Source organism: Barbus barbus, assembly GCF_936440315.1.
Source record: "Barbus barbus genome assembly, chromosome: 39".
In the NCBI taxonomy this organism is placed as follows: Eukaryota; Metazoa; Chordata; class Actinopteri; order Cypriniformes; family Cyprinidae; genus Barbus; species Barbus barbus.
In genome coordinates, this window is record NC_136717.1 from 17,083,648 (window position 1) to 17,098,261 (window position 14,614).

Sequence of the window (14,614 nt, forward strand, 5' to 3'; positions counted from 1 at the left end):
TTTGCATCTGCATAACATAGTGAATTATTTTTAACATGCAATGATACAAAATAAAACCAAACAAGATTTGTAATGAAGAAAAAAATGTAGACAAATAAGAATGATGTAGCCCACATCTCTTGAGCGTCTCACACAGCATGCGCGTGAACACGCAAACTCTTGCTCTCTGCATGAATGCAACGCAGATGGCGACATAAGTTTGTTTGAAACAACAAAAAAAAGTTTAGATAAGATAATAATAACAATGAACATTATATGACATTTAAAATAGTTTTGGCGATTTTTCCATCAGTCCGCCTGTGCATTTCTGTCCCAAACAGCAAAGCAGTCTAAATCTCCGCGATGTTCTCGTTAAATATGCCATTTCTGACATATTACAATGAATTAATTTCTAAAATGTTATGATATGGAAAGCCTGAAACAGATCACAGCAGTATAGCCGTACACAGGCTTTCAGTCATCAGCAACGTGGTAAACGTGTGCCAGTAGCCTATGCATATGATTTAATATGAAGCGTCCGTAACGCATTATTATGGTTGATAAGAGCAATTAATGGAGATGAGCTGTTGATCATATATTAGCATGGCCATAAGTTGGCTGTGTACAGAACGTTTTAAGTTAATTGCATTAATAATAGTATATGAAATAAACTTATTCTTTAAAACTTAATCTATATATATATATCTATATATATATATCTATATCTATATCTATATATATATATATATATATATATAATCGTCATTTGTATCGTTATCGCAATAAATACCTGAAAATATCGTGATACATTTTTTAGGCCATATCGCCCATCCCTAATATATATATATGTATATACATGTATATATATATATGTATATATATATAGCCTATATGTATATATATGAAGATATACAAAATAAAGACTAAAAAAATGATAAAATAACTATATAATTGGCCCCTTTTTTAAATGTAAATCGAACACATACATATATTACATATATATATATATATATATAGAGAGAGAGAGAGAGCGAGAGAGAGACTAATATATTAGTATATAATATAAGAATTAATATTTTTTATATATATATATATATATATATATATATATATTAATAAATCTGTAGTATTTTGTACTGCTATGGAATACATAACATCTCTAAATATATATAAATTAAAATAATTAAAAATATATAGTTTTGTACTTTTGAAATGAGCAAACTTTGCCCTTCATCTTGATCCGTACAGCAGCCTCATCATTTGGCTGAGCACAGGGGTGCAGAATTCCGGGTCATAGTCCCAGGCCTTGTGGGATTGATGGTGAGAGCACCAGATGGCTCATTAGTGGCACTGCACCAAACTGGCACTGCAGGGAATACCGGATAGGCTACCATCCACCAAGCTAAACCAACATCTCCAGACGCTAAGTAACAGGAGTGCATGCAGTGTGTACACAGACAATCGCACAAGCTCATGCACGCGCACACACAGATACGTGCATGGGCCACGCACTCATTTACACACACTCTCTGTCACTCACATAAGCACGCAAACACACCTCTTTGATTAGAGCGAAGTCTATGTAATAACTCATATTGACAGCCACCCGACCAAACTTGGCTCGGTGCAACAGGGAAGCAAATCTAATCATTGCACGCGCTAAAAATAACTCCTTTATTTCTCGCTCTCGCTCACTTTTGTTCATGTTTATCCCCCCTCCCTTTTCACGACTCCTTCTGTTTGCTGTCTCGCAGCATATTGTCTTTCTCTGCCAACTGACAGCGTAACTGTTTCTGCTCATCTGTCTTTGCCTCCATTCTGGATGTGCCAAATTCAGCTGCTCACAGACGGATGCAAATAACGTCTGTTTCTTGTTGAACACGGACACGGTGAGAAATTACTGGCGCTAAATGGTATTTTATGCGTTTTCGAGGTGTGGTAGTCTCTTGGTGGGGGTTACACAGCTCAAAAGTCCACCTGGGATTTTATATTTTGAGTTGATGTTATGATGTCAAACAGTAGAGGGCGCCACAAGAATGCGTTTCATTCGTTCTCAAGAGATTAATTTAGTTTGTTGTTTTGCAGTGTCTAGATGTCAAACTCAAGTTATTAGAAGTCAACATGTGCCTCAAAATGTCTTGAAAAGACTTGAATCGCCGCTGGAAGCTGAAGAAACTACATGTGAGCCGCAATCAATATCTGTTTTTCACATTAAGAGTCGCTCAAAACATGGCCAGTGAAGTATGACCTGCTCTGTGTCTGTCTGTCTTGTTTATGATTTGCCAGATGATTCAGTCATCTATTTCTTAGCATTTAGTAAAAGAGGTGTGACAGATCCACTCCGAGCAATAGAAGTGCGGGACTATTTGAGAGAAAATAGAACAATGGTTGCAGATGACAGCCGGCTCTGTGTTCCACGCTTAGGCACAATGCCATCTCATTCCCCATGACAGCTATCATTATTCTCATTTTTTCTCTGATTTTCTGTCTTTCCATCGCTGCTTCTGTAATATTTCCTCCTGTTTTGCTCAACTTTTCACTGCATATTGCACTGTAACATATTTGAGAAAGGCATTTTAGGAGGGTTGAGAGAGAATGAGGCAAGGAGGAAGGAAGAGAGAATAAATGAAAAAGCAAAGCATCTCTGTCCCTACAGGCCTCAGGGCAAAGACCGCACTCTTTTCCTTCAGACAGACTAATTTCCATAGTCATGAATTATTCAAATCATTCAGCTTTGACACTCAGTCCAACTACAACATACACACACGTACAAGTGCACTTTCGCTGCAATAACACACTGGGGTCCAAAACAACATTTTAAAGAGACGGTGCATTAATGATGTTGCTCATGTTACCCAGACTATCCTCTGAAGGCAAAGCCGCAAAACACCTTGCTTACTTCAAAGACCTCAACTACCTGTGGAATTTGGTGGGGTTATGAAGGTCAGTCTGTTAAATAGCTCTAATCTGGCCAGATTAAAGCCTATACATTTCAATAATAAAATTTAAGATGGTTGAAGTTTCCCGCGTCAATTTTTTAATGCAAACTTATTTTTGTTATTTTATTTTATTGCACTTTATTTTATATATTGAATTTATTATTTTGTTACCATTTCGGACACCTTTTATTTGATATTTTTGTTTATTTTATTATTTCGGTTTTTTTATTTGTAATTAGTGCTGTCTAATGATTAATCGAATACAAAAACGTTTTTGTTTGCACAATTTATGTGTGTGTACTGTGTATATTTATTATGCCTATATAAATACACACACACACTATATATTTTGAAAATATTTACATGTGTTTACATGTATATTAATATAATTTCTATTATAAATACATATATTTAATATATAAACAACATATTTTTCTGAAATATATACATTCTTGTGTGTGTATTTATATATACATAATAAATATACACAGGACACATGCATATATTATGTAACCAAAAACGTTTATTTTGGATGCGATTAATCGTTTGACAGCACTATTTGTAAATAAATTTTATTTCTCATTTTATTTATTTATTGCAAACATTAATTGTTATTATTCTAAACCTGTATTATTGTAAATCCTCCTCCTACTCAGCCAAACATTAATCTTCAAAAAAGCAGCCATAAGCAGGCATAATCCAAAACATTGGACTAATGAAAGAAGTGGACTTAAATATGTTGTCACAACACAATTTTCTGCATCCATCCTCAGTATCTGTCCTTTGATTATGATTTACAATTGGTTTGGCCTTAATCTCAGTCACAGCATGAGCCAGATTACCGCAAATCTCAGATTTACTGTAAATGGGAGAGGAAAAGATCATTATTTTATTCCAGCTCAGGCTTCACAGCAGGGGCCCTGTGGGGGGCCTTAAGGGTGTTTGAAGCAAGGTTAGAGCAAAGAACTATTTCTGATTCCTACTTCAACTCTGGAAAATGCTCTTTTTGAACAATTTTGAAGACTGAAACAGGCAGGATGGATCTACAGGGCCTAAACATAAACTATCATCTGGAAGAATGTCTCATCACCATCAGAGATAAAAAGTAGAAACAGATTTTTACTAAATACAGACTCAGTAATCACAGTGTCCATACAATTATCAAAGTATAACAAAGATAGATATAACAAAAATATATAAAACAGAGATATAGTTTGAAAAAACTGTAACAATGTCTGTTTGAATGCATTTTTTAAAAATATAGTACTGTATACTATAATGCATTTTTAAATTTATTAAATTTACTGAAACTAGCATTTCTGGTAAGATATTTGTATTTTATTTTTTTATCATGCACTGTATGCCATAACATACAAATTAATTGATTACAATTAGGCTGTTATTTTATTAAAAAAAAAAACAAAAAAAAAAACTTGTAACTGATAGCTATTTTATTTTATTATGTTTTGATGTCATTGCATTGAAGCCTTGAAGAGGATTCCTAAACATTTATTTAACTAAATTCTAATTTTAATTTATGAACTTTTCTGATACTACTATTTCTGGTACTGTATTTTTATTGTATCATCATGTCACTATTTTTGTGTATTGATGCCTTGGCAACAATGTATGCCATACAATTGAAATTTATTTTATGTATAGTATTTCATTTTTGCATATTGCAGATATTATTTTATTTAACAATTATTGAAAAATATTTATTTTATTTAAATGCCATTGGTTTGAAGCATTGACTACTGTTCCTGAACAACAATTTTATTACATTGTCATTTTAATATTTGTCAAATTGTCATTTTAAATTTTCTGGTACCATATTTTATATTGTTGTGTGACTTTTTGTGTATTGATGGTTAGACAAAACTGCATGCCATGACACTGAAATCAGTTTAACCTGTCATATTTTATTTTTGTATATTGTATAATATATTTTATTGTATTATGTCACTGCATTTGAAAACTTGAAATTGAAAGTGTGTGTGTGTGTGTGTGTGTGTGTGTGAGAGAGAGAGAGAGAGAGAGAGAGAGAGAGAGAGAGAGAGTGCGAGAGTGCGAGAGTGCTCCCTCTGGTCAATCGGGGCAGGTCCAGATGAGTCCTGTGTCCTCATACATCACCCGTGGGGACTTTTACTTCACCGGCTTTCCTTCAAAACTCACACAGGTACCCCTGAACATTCATATATCACTCGCACCTGGCGGCTTGTCTGAAGCTCAGCCTACAGGGCGTGGAAAAGCCAGGAATTGTTTTCGACGCTGGATTCCCAACGTCGCCCATACTTCTTCGAATTTCCCAAACAAAGTGTCCTGCCTCCCCGGCTTTTCGCAAGGAATACTCTATTTTTCTACTAGCTCCAGTGATCCACTTGGAAGACGAATAATGTGAAGCTTTGCTCGCGATCGCTCTCTGGCAGTTTGCGAGCACAAATCTTGATCTGCCGTCGCGAGTTGTTTCTCAGAAAGGTGAGTGAGCGTTCAACTTTCTGTTTGTTTTATCTGCGTGGTTTACATTTCTAAGCCGCGCATGTTTCTAAACGTTTAAAACAACGTCTAATCGTTTTATTTTCTTGAGTCTTGCGCGTGCCTTCTTCAGACTTTAACTGTTATCGCTACATTTGTGACAGTTCTTTCAAAATAAAGCAGATCGAAGCAATAGATTTAAGTGGATTCTCAGTCACCGTTTTTGAAGCTTTGTAACACTTAAAACAAAAGCATTAAGGAGTACTGACATTCTTTACCATGGTGTTTACATGGTATTACAGGGTATTTCCAAGATTACCATGGCACTGGGTACAATAGTAGTGCATATCTAAAAACATGTCTATTTGTGAAAATAAAAACATCTTATCATACCATGATATAAGATTTATAAATGCCACATTGGCTTCTGATCGGCAGCACATATTTGCCTTCAATCCGCTAAAGTCTTTAAGAAACAAGATTTTCGGGTTTACACATGACATGTTAGCATGTTGTTGATAACTCAAACTATCCTTTGCTCATTCTGTTTGCTTTAGCCGGATGTTTGTTCCTCTTAACACTGAGCTGATGCTTGACATATGCTGTCCTAATAGTGGAACTAGCACTACCCCACCTAAGATGCACTTTCGTGATGTAAAACAAGGATTAATGATGGGATATTTAGTAATACCTGTTGTGTTTGACCGTGAACCATTTGTCACAGACTGTGGATGGAGCAGAAAGCAGAGCTACAGTATCTCTGTTCCTGTTGTCATCGTTCAATGAGTTTCACTTACCTTCATTTCATTTTCTCCTGGCTTGTTTATTTCCCCAATTACACCCAGCTCTCATATTATACAAGCTGTTGTGATAAAATCAACTATAATGAGGTAATCAAATTTCTCTCTGCTCTGTAATTGGGTGGCTGCGTTGCTGTTTGTATTGCAGTGGAGTCACTTTGAATGTTTGTCTATGAGTTAAAGGCATACTTTGAAGCTTTGCTTAACTGGCGGACCTTTTTACTTGAAAGTTCAAGTCCAAGTTTACATTTATAGTGATGCTCACTTGCTCAGCGGCAAAGCTCACCTGGATTGCTATTCCAAATGGACGTTGATTTACAAACAGCATCTGATACAGTGGAAATTGGCATAGAAACAATTTTCACTCAGAAATTGCTAGTTAATTTTACAATTCATTAAAAAGTAATGGCGAGCAACGCGTTTTTTACACAAATACAGTGTTTCTGGGAAATATCTCCATTTGTGTGCTTAAGCCCTTCGAAGGCCCTCACTTAAGCCCTTAAGCCCTCACTTCGTTTTGATTCTTCCATATGAGAACGTTCCTCTTGCTTGAGGGATTCATTGCAGGAAGTCATCCGCCCCCCTCAAGGTCAAAGATCAATGGCCAAAAACAGACCGCGTGGAGAGAGAGTACGCTCTTTTTACCCCTCTTTCTTCCTCCATTCTTCATCTCTTACGAGCAATGACTGTGTTTATTTGTGTTTCTTGTCGAGGGACATGCACCCAGTACACAGTGGCCTCATTCATCCAATTCCTGAGGACTTTGTGTGTTTGTGTTTGTTCATGTCGCCCATAGAACATGGAGCTGGCTTGATTAAAGAATCATGATAATCACGTGAAACCCTAATCTTCCTGTTTTGAGTCACTGATTTGTGTCTCAACAGGTCCTTTGGTCTGTGATATCAGAGTGTTGATTGTTATGAGAGTGATAATGCTGAATAACTGGCATTAAAGAGAGTGTGTACAGTATGTATCTGTGTTTGTGGGTTCCTTGTCCTTGTTCGCACATCTCTGCCGGGCCTCCTGGATAAGCCCACCTGTGGTCTGAATGTTCACTCAGTCATTCTCACTTCCTGAACAGCCCACTCAGTTATGAGCTAATCACAATGGCTTTTCTTTCTGCCGCTCTGCATTATGTTTATCAAGAACACTCTTGGCGCAGGAGTAGAATTTTATTTGAATACGTTTTCTCTTTTTTTTGAAGGTACTTCTACTGTTGCTCATAATTATGTAACTCTAATGATTAATTTTCTATTCATGCTGTGGGCACAATTTTTGAATAATATAAAATAATATGCTTAGTCATGCATAAACAGATCTCAGAACAGCACATCTATCTTAAAGGGAAGGCTCACCTAAAAATGCAAATTTATATTTTAATCACCTTCATGCTGTTTTCAAACCCATGAGATACTTCCGTGGAGTGTTTTGAAGAATTTACTTATTGCTCTTTTTCATTTAGTTACAAAGAATGTTGCAAAAGCATCATTGTGTCATAAAAATGAGTTTTGTGCTTTAATTTGAAATATTCTGAAGCCATGCAATAGATTTTGATTCATTAAGGCTGGTTTATGAACAGGATCAACTGATTAATTGATTCAAAATTATTTTTAATTTGTTAACTCTGTCTTATTTTAAAAAGATTGGCCAGGAGGATGTTCTTGAAAAAGTTACCTTGACAACATACAAAACTGGTAAATGATGTTGTTGAGTCAGTGTGTGGAACTTGAGAAACGGATCAGTTTGATTCATGAATGGATCATTCAGGCTGGTTTTGTGAACTGGATCAACCAATTCATTAAAAAGATTTGATTCAAAAGAGTGATTCATTCGTACATTCTCAATAAGGTTGATGGCAAGGTATTGAATGTCTTTAGAAGACATGGAATATATTGCAAAATTCATATGAACTTCCTTTTTAATACCTTTATTGTACTTTAATGGTCATAATGCTCATTTACTGTCTTATATTAAAGACTGGCCAGGTTGTTCTTCAAAAAGTCACCATGACACCATAAACAGGACTTATTTTAAAATGTTTTTGTCATTGGTAATTGATGTTAACCACGAAGGGATCGAGTCAGTGAGGGAACTTGAGAAACGGATCAGTTTGATTCATGAATGGATCATTCTGGCTGGTTTTGTGAACTGTATCGGCCAGTTCATTAAAAAAAATTAACTCAAAAGTGTGATTCACTCATGAACTGTGATTAAGTCTCTTTGAGGTCAACTAACCTTTGTAATCCCGCATGCCCCAGAACAACCTTCTGCAGGTTGCCCTTCTCTGTCGGCTGTTGCAATAGAAGCAAACATCTTGTCAGTCTGAGAAAAGCACTTCAGCTCTGAATCCTTGTGTACAGTGACGCTAATGGATTTCTAAGGGTGCTAATTTAGGCCTATGTCACGCTAATGGATCTGCACTGGTAGATTGTGCTGAGAATAATGAAAAAGCCGATGTCTATCGAGAAGCCGCCACTTCGCCACAATGCCTGATACAACCTCATATCCCCCCTCCATTCTGCTTTATTTAAATCAGAATGTGGCTTTTGGGCATCATATTTAATTATTGGGAGTGAGGTGGAGAGGACGTGTGAGATGGAGACATGCCAGGGCATGTTATGATGTCCTACAGCTCACGTCTTCTGGGGTTGGAGCAGCAGATTCATTTGCTCGCATCGGCCTTCTTGTGCGTTATCAGGGAACAAAGGTTATGTTTGCTTCAGACTTCCGTTTAAACTGTTGGCCTGGAATGCCTGGTGCATTAATGCTCATCATGAGAGATAATATGTTGTAGGATCATGGGAATTTGTGCTTGTGCTTCTCCTAAATGTTGTTTATATTCAGTCACACGCTTCAGCAGTCATTGATTTGTGTATAGATAACCGCACAGGTGTCCTTCCATACTGAGAAGGCATAGACCTGCTTTTCTGAGAGAGTTCTACGATATAAGAGCTGTTTCACTCGACTGTTAGTGCTCGATCAATATGGATTTTTCATCAGCTGATACCTAGAGAGCAGGGTAGCTGATGTAATGCTAATGCAGTATGATGGCAATTGCGACTAGAAATGTTGGTGCCATATCTATTATTCACAGACTTTCAAAATTTTAGAATTAAAAAAAAAAATCTAATTTTATTTTAATTTGTTTTTATTTTAGTATATCTTTTTTTTTATTGTCTATTTATCAGTTAAAAATATCTGAAAATACATGATTGACTTTAAATGCATTTTTTTTGTTTTTACTTTTTAAGGCTGTTGTTAAATTGACTTTTTTTAAAAAAAGTGTTTTGTTCTTTATATATCTAGTCAATATAGTATAGATCTGTGGTACATACCTAGCAGAAATTCAAGCCTGCTTATTCAATTTTTTTTTTAATTGACAAGGCTTAAAAACTGGCAAATTTGTCAGTTGCACCAGTGGCCACCGTTACTGGCCAAGTATCGCCTGAATAATTAGCCTGGCAGGTAAATCAATGCGCAGTGCTGGACTAAGAATGAAATAAAAGGTTATTAGAGATCAATATAATTGATGTTTTTAAGGAACCTAAATTGACCGATATGAGGATATCAGCTCCTATAACTTTTATTCTAAAGTGAATTTTTACATTAGAAAGAGTTCTGAACGCGTAGAGAGTCTGGTGATGTTGGAACTTTGTGTAAAGGTCATTAACACTTCTTCTGTTTTGTTTGTGCAAGTTTCTGACAAACTGGATCTGTCTGACGGTCATCCATCCTCTTTACAATGAATACTAGGCATGTTTGCTCTGTGTTTTTTTTTTTTATTACGCTTGTCATGTCCGTGGGTGTGACTTCAGTGTGTGTGTGTTTGAGGGTGGGCAGTGTGTCTAAATTAGTTGATCGTATTAATTAGTAACTCGGTATCAGCGTCACACCGAGAGTGACGGAGCGAATTTTCACAGTAATGTCTCTGGTGCATTTCAGGGTTCGCTCGAGACGGCCTCTTGGCTTTTAAACGGTTTGTTTAGGAACCTGTCACCAACAGCAGATCCATTAGCTGTTTTTGCAGGTGTGTACATTTCTGTCAGACTGGGAAAAGTGTGTGTGTGTGTGTGTGTGTGTGGCCAAACATGTGGGTGGTGTCAGCAGGTGTCATAGAGTGTGTGAGGTGAGATCACACTTCTGCTCCTACATCTGAGTGACAGCTGTAAGTCTCTTGGGGACACACACACAATACCAAATCCCCCAAATTCAAATTCAAATTCAAATTTTATTTGTCACATACATATACATACGTAGTACGACATGTAGTGAAATGTATTGTACGACTGTCCAACAAATTGTCCAACAAAATTAGAAAAACCTCAAGTTTACAAAAATACAAATAGAAAAAGTACAGTAACCATATATACAGAATAAACTAGCAATAAAATAAAATAACAAATAGATATGAGAATAAAAAATAGAATATGATTCTATATAGATTCTATAAAAAGTAAAGTGTATGTCAGTGATAAAGTGTCCGTGTGCTGTGCTGTGCAGTGCAGTAAAGTGTATAAGTGAGTAAAAGGATACTAAAGACAAAGACAAATGGTATGTAAGTCCCACTCATTTATCCTTCCGTACCTTCTACAAATTAGTGCAGATTGTACTTGAAAAATGTGCAAAGTGGAAGTGTGGGGTGATGTGATTAGAGTGGAGAGTGGTTTAGACTCCGAATGGCCTGCGGGAAGAAGCTCCTCCTCATTCTCTCTGTGTTCGCCTTCATGGAGCGGAAGCGTCTCCCTGAACGCAGCAGAGAAAAGAGTCCATTGTTGGGATGGCTGAGGTCCTTCACTATCTTCCTGGCCCTGGTCAGGCACCGCTTGCTGTAGATGTCCTGCAGGTTAGGGAGCTCGGTGTGAATGGTACGTTCCGCTGAACGCACCACCCTCTGGAGGGCTCGTCTGTCCTGCATAGTGCAGTTCCCGAACCAGGAAGTGATGCTGCCCGTCAGGGCGCTCTCGATGGTGCAGGTGTAAAAAGTCTTAAGCACCCGAGAGGGAAGTCTAAAGTCCTTTAAGCGTCTCAGATGGTACAGACGCTGCCTGGCCTTCTTCACCAGGGTGCTGGTATGACAGGACCAAGTCAAGTCCTGCGTGATGTGAACACCCAGGTATCTGAAGCTGTCCACTCTCTCCACTGGAGTCCCGCTGATCGTGATCGGCTGGTACGACCGCTCCTGCTTCGTACTGAAGTCCACTATCAGCTCCTTAGTTTTGCTGATGTTCAGGTGTAGACTATTCACCTGGCACCAACTCTCCAGGTTCTTAATCTCCTGTATGTAGGCCGTCTCGTCGTTGTCTGAGATCAGGCCCAACACAACAGTGTCATCAGCAAACTTAATGATGGTGGTGGAGTTGGAAGTGGCCACACAGTCATAAGTGTACAGTGAGTACAGCAGGGGGCTCAGAACACAACCTTGAGGGGCTCCAGTGCTTAGGGTGATGGAGGATGAGGTGTGTTTACCCATCCGTACGGCTTGCTGTCTGTCCTTCAGGAAGCTGGAGATCCATTGGCACAAGGATGTGCTGAGACCAAGGACCTCCAACTTGGAGGTGAGTGTGGAGGGAATTATGGTGTTAAACGCTGAACTGTAGTCCACAAACAGCATTTTTACATAATTCCCTTTTCTGCAGTCCAGGTGACTTGTTGTGGTGTGGAGGAGGTGTGAGATGGCATCCTCCGTGGAGCGGTTATGTCTGTATGCAAACTGTAGTGGATCCAGTGTGTCTGGTAGTGATGCAATGATGAAGTCTCTGACCAGTCTCTCAAAGCACTTCATCACCACTGATGTGAGGGCTACAGGGCGATAGTCGTTTAGGCAGGTGGGCTGCGGTTTCTTGGGGACAGGAACAATGGTGGACTGCTTAAAGCATGAGGGGACTATGGACTGTTCCAGGGAGAGGTTGAAGATCTCGGTGAACACCGGTGCTAGCTGGTCAGCGCAGGCCTTCAGAACCCGACCTGTGATGCCATCTGGTCCTGCTGCCTTCCTGATGTTCACTCTCTTGAATGCCCTCCTCACGTCATGCTCCGTGATGGTGAATACGTTGTCCTCACCGGCTTCCTCAGCGTGCATGCAGTTAGCACTGCTAGCGCCGTTAGCGTGATTAGCTGCAGCCTCGAAGCGAGCATAAAAAGTGTTCAGCTCGTCAGCCAGAGAGGCGTCCGCATTCCCCGATCTGGAGGGTGGTGTTTTATAGTCCGTGATGGTTCTAAGTCCCTGCCACAGGCTCCTAGAGTCGCCATGTTGGAATTGCGACTCTAGTTTCCTCCCGTAGCGCTGCTTCGCCTCCTTCACCGATCTGCGCACGCTGTAAGATGCAGCCTTGTAATCATCCATGTTCCCGGTGATGAGCCCTGTGTTGTAGGCAGCGGAGCGGGATCTCAGGGCGTCGCGGATGGTTTTATCCACCCACGGCTTCTGGTTGGGAAACGTCCTGATGATGGTTTTCTGCACCGTATCATCCATTAGTTTCTCTATAAATCCCACAACCGCTTCCGTAAACAAGCTGACGTCATCAGAGCTGCGCCGGAACATGTCCCAGTCTGCGTCATCTAGCGCGTCCTGCAGAGCGGCCACCGATTGGTCCGTCCAGCGTTGGACCTCCCTCTGCACCGGGGCTTCCTGTTTCAGCCTCTGTTTGTAAACAGGCATGAGGAAGATGGCGGCGTGGTCCGATTTCCCAAACGGTGGTTGTGACTGTGCCTTGTAGCTGTTCTTGTATGGGGTGTAACAGTGATCTAATGTCCTTTCGCCCCTGGTGGGGCAGCTGATGTGCTGATGGAAGTTCGGCAGTGCACGCTTGAGGTTGGCACTGTTGAAATCTCCCAAAACAATGAATGCGGCGTCCCGGTGCTGTGTCTGGTGAAGGTGTAGTGTTTCATGTAAATCCCATATCGCAGTGTCCGTGTCCGCTTGAGGTGGAATATAAACGGCACTGACGATGACCGAGCTAAATTCCCGAGGGAGATAAAAAGGGCGACATTTGATGGTCAGAAGTTCAAGATTCGGTGTGCAGGAGCGTGAGAGGGGAACAATGCTCGCGCCGTCACACCAGTGTTTGTTCACCATCAGACATACTCCACCTCCCCTAGTCTTCCCCGAGTCCAGCGTTCTGTCCATGCGGTAAACCGAGAAGAACTCGGCCGGCTGGATGGCGTGGTCTGGTACCGCTGGGTTCAGCCATGTCTCGGTGAAGCAGAGAAGGTTGCAGTCCCGAATGTCCCTCTGGAACCTGACTCTTGCCCTGAGGTCATCGAGTTTGTTATCCAGCGACTGGACATTGGCGAGCAGGACACTTGGTAAGGGAGCGCGGTGTGCGCGAGCCCTCAGCCTGTTCCTGACGCCGGCTCGTTTCCCTCGAGGACGCCGGTACGGGTCGGGTCCTTTGTTCCTCCTCAGGATCTCGCTTGGCCAGGATGGGTCCGGGTTCAAAATCGGCGAAAGGTTAGTGCATTGTGCACCAATAGAAATAAGAGTGGCCCTGTCGTATGTAAGAATGGCCATCTTACAAAAAGAAACCGGTGTTTATAGTTAACAATACGAAAAAATAACAAAAAAAGACAAAGTTTGGTCGGAGCAGTCGTGACGGCAGCCGATCTCACCGGCGCCATCTTAAGCCCCAGTCTCCTATGGTGTCTCACAACACATATGGAGCCCCCCACAAACCCTGCAACCTGTCGTCCTGTCTGGCTGTCTCTTCCTCCATGGCTAATGTCTGACAAAAGCTCATAATGAACCAAAATGGCCATTAAGATGATTGATTGCTTCATTCACTCATCTATTCACCACCTTTATTAGCCTAAAAAGTAGCCTGATCTGTACCGCAAAAGACCAGTTCTAATGTAATCACGATCTCCATTAGGTTTATTGTTTGTTTTCTAGAGCAAAACGTCCAGCGTCTTTTATTCTGAATTCAATCGGCGAGCTCTTCGGGGTCACTTTACGCTTCTATGAACGCTAAATCTCTTTCAGCCCGAAACATGAGGACTTTGACCCGGGTTTTACAACGTTACACAATCCTAACAAAAGTCCATTGACTGAGCGGTTATTGAACAAGGTGCTTGTCCTTACAGACTCGCTCTGTTTTAAGAGGCCTCCAAGATTGAAACTATTGCTGTTTTGAAGACCCTCCAACTGAGTTCCAGCGTGCTTTTTATTCGGGGTCCTTAAAAAAACAAGAACATGTTTTAGTCGCTGCTTGCCAGGAGACAGAGAGAGCGAGAGAGAGGTTGCAACATCTATTCAGCTCTGCCCTAATGTCAGTCAAGTGCTTCTCATTTGCAGAACTTCAAAGCAGACGCTGCTTTTCTGTATTTAGCTCCATCTGATTTGGATGATGAATGCACTTGCGTAACGGTGCGACTGGATGAACCGTGCAGGAACTCAATGGTAGCCGCAGCCGTGCAAAAATGGCA

The 14,614-nt window shown here is 40.2% G+C and overlaps 1 protein-coding gene across 1 annotated transcript in view; it reads left to right on the top strand.

Annotated features, from left to right (window-relative positions):
- Positions 1 to 5,258: 5,258 nt before the first annotated feature.
- The window catches only part of LOC306858711 (plexin-B2-like), a 105,461-nt gene continuing 96,105 nt past the window's right edge, over positions 5,259 to 14,614 (top strand). The window contains exon 1 of the mRNA XM_079399378.1: positions 5,259 to 5,396. The gene's annotated coding sequence lies outside the window, so the exon portion shown is untranslated. The remainder of the gene's footprint in view (positions 5,397 to 14,614) is intronic.